Consider the following 3,191-nt stretch of genomic DNA (forward strand, 5'->3'; position numbering starts at 1 on the left):
GGGATGTCCCAATACTTTAAACACCATCAGTCACCTCCCATCCTATCCTTATATATTTCATTGCTTGTTGAATATTGCGATTGTTTAATTTAATGTGTCAGTGAGTAACCCTCTCCCCTCTGAGTCAGACGGTGGTGGGTGAAGCCCCACTCCAGAGACTCGAGCCCCACAATCCCAGGCCCACACTCCTCAATCAACTTCATTAAAAAACAGCAGCTGATCTGGCCGCTTATCTCATTGCTGTTTGTGGGAGCTTGCTGTGCGCGAATTGGTCGCTGTGTTTCCTACATTACAACAGTGACTACACTCCACAAATACCACATTGACTGGGAAGAGCTTTGGGATGTCCTGAGGTTGTGAAAGGCGCAATATAAATGGAAGCTAGTTCATTCCTCCCTCCCTCTGTCCCTCTCTATCTCTCTCTATATCCCTCCCTTCCTCTCTCCCTCTCTTCCTCCCTCCCTCCCTCCCTCCCTTCCTCCCTTCCTCTCTCCCTCCCTCCCTCCATCTGTCCCTCACTACCTCCCTCTTTCCCTTCCTCTCTCTGCCTCCCTTCCACTCTCTCTCCCCTCCTCCCTCTCTCCCTCCCTCCCTCCCTTCCTCCCTCCCTTCCTCACTTCCCTCCAGCCGCACCAGCCCTCCCACCAATCACAATAACCCCTAATCCCACCCCCCCCTCCCCATAGTCCCCCCGGTTACTGACCCCCCGTGTGTAGAGTCACTGACCCCCCTCCCCACAGTCCCCCCGGTTACTGACCCCCCCCGTGTGTAGAGTCACTGACCCCCCCTCCCCACAGTCCCCCCGGTTACTGACCCCCCCGTGTGTAGAGTCACTGACCCCCCCTCCCCACAGTCCCCCCGGTTACTGACCCCCCGTGTGTAGAGTCACTGACCCCCCCTCCCCACAGTCCCCCCGGTTACTGACCCCCCGTGTATAGAGTCACTGACCCCCCTCCCCACAGTCCCCCCGGTTACTGACCCCCCGTGTGTAGAGTCACTGACCCCCCCTCCCCACAGTCCCCCCGGTTACTGACCCCCCGTGTGTAGAGTCACTGACCCCCCCTCCCCACAGTCCCCCCGGTTACTGACCCCCCGTGTGTAGAGTCACTGACCCCCCCTCCCCACAGTCCCCCCGGTTACTGACCCCCCGTGTGTAGAGTCACTGACCCCCCCTCCCCACAGTCCCCCCGGTTACTGACCCCCCCGTGTGTAGAGTCACTGACCCCCCCTCCCCACAGTCCCCCCGGTTACTGACCCCCCCGTGTGTAGAGTCACTGACCCCCCCCTCCCCACAGTCCCCCCGGTTACTGACCCCCCCGTGTGTAGAGTCACTGACCCCCCCTCCCCACAGTCCCCCCGGTTACTGACCGCCCCGTGTGTAGAGTCACTGACCCCCCCCTCCCCACAGTCCCCCCGGTTACTGACCCCCCGTGTGTAGAGTCACTGACCCCCCCTCCCCACAGTCCCCCCGGTTACTGACCCCCCCGTGTGTAGAGTCACTGACCCCCCCTCCCCACAGTCCCCCCGGTTACTGACCCCCCGTGTGTAGAGTCACTGACCCCCCCTCCCCACAGTCCCCCCGGTTACTGACCCCCCCGTGTGTAGAGTCACTGACCCCCCCCTCCCCACAGTCCCCCCGGTTACTGACCCCCCGTGTGTAGAGTCACTGACCCCCCCCTCCCCACAGTCCCCCGGTTACTGACCCCCCGTGTGTAGAGTCACTGACCCCCCCTCCCCACAGTCCCCCCGTTACTGACCCCCCGTGTGTAGAGTCACTGACCCCCCCTCCCCACAGTCCCCCCGGTTACTGACCCCCCCGTGTGTAGAGTCACTGACCCCCCCCTCCCCACAGTCCCCCCGGTTACTGACCCCCCCGTGTGTAGAGTCACTGACCCCCCCCTCCCCACAGTCCCCCCGGTTACTGACCCCCCGTGTGTAGAGTCACTGACCCCCCCCTCCCCACAGTCCCCCCGGTTACTGACCCCCCGTGTGTAGAGTCACTGACCCCCCCCTCCCCACAGTCCCCCCGGTTACTGACCCCCCGTGTGTAGAGTCACTGACCCCCCCTCCCCACAGTCCCCCCGGTTACTGACCCCCCCGTGTGTAGAGTCACTGACCCCCCCCTCCCCACAGTCCCCCCGGTTACTGACCCCCCGTGTGTAGAGTCACTGACCCCCCCCTCCCCACAGTCCCCCCGGTTACTGACCCCCCCGTGTGTAGAGTCACTGACCCCCCCTCCCCACAGTCCCCCCGGTTACTGACCCCCCCGTGTGTAGAGTCACTGACCCCCCCTCCCCACAGTCCCCCCGGTTACTGACCCCCCCGTGTGTAGAGTCACTGACCCCCCCTCCCCACAGTCCCCCGGTTACTGACCCCCCGTGTGTAGAGTCACTGACCCCCCCTCCCCACAGTCCCCCCGGTTACTGACCCCCCGTGTGTAGAGTCACTGACCCCCCCTCCCCACAGTCCCCCGGTTACTGACCCCCCGTGTGTAGAGTCACTGACCCCCCCTCCCCACAGTCCCCCCGGTTACTGACCCCCCGTGTGTAGAGTCACTGACCCCCCCTCCCCACAGTCCCCCCGGTTACTGACCCCCCGTGTGTAGAGTCACTGACCCCCCCCTCCCCACAGTCCCCCCGGTTACTGACCCCCCCGTGTGTAGAGTCACTGACCCCCCCTCCCCACAGTCCCCCCGGTTACTGACCCCCCGTGTGTAGAGTCACTGACCCCCCCTCCCCACAGTCCCCCCGGTTACTGACCCCCCGTGTGTAGAGTCACTGACCCCCCCTCCCCACAGTCCCCCCGGTTACTGACCCCCCGTGTGTAGAGTCACTGACCCCCCCTCCCCACAGTCCCCCCGGTTACTGACCCCCCGTGTGTAGAGTCACTGACCCCCCCCTCCCCACAGTCCCCCCGGTTACTGACCCCCCCGTGTGTAGAGTCACTGACCCCCCCTCCCCACAGTCCCCCCGGTTACTGACCCCCCGTGTGTAGAGTCACTGACCCCCCCCTCCCACAGTCCCCCCGGTTACTGACCCCCCGTGTGTAGAGTCACTGACCCCCCCTCCCCACAGTCCCCCCGGTTACTGACCCCCCCGTGTGTAGAGTCACTGACCCCCCCTCCCCACAGTCCCCCCGGTTACTGACCCCCCCGTGTGTAGAGTCACTGACCCCCCCTCCCCACAGTCCCC

Source organism: Somniosus microcephalus, unplaced genomic scaffold, assembly GCF_052327205.1.
Source record: "Somniosus microcephalus isolate GS21.2 unplaced genomic scaffold, FLI_Smic_1.0 unresolved_chr3, whole genome shotgun sequence".
Lineage (NCBI taxonomy): Eukaryota > Metazoa > Chordata > Chondrichthyes > Squaliformes > Somniosidae > Somniosus > Somniosus microcephalus.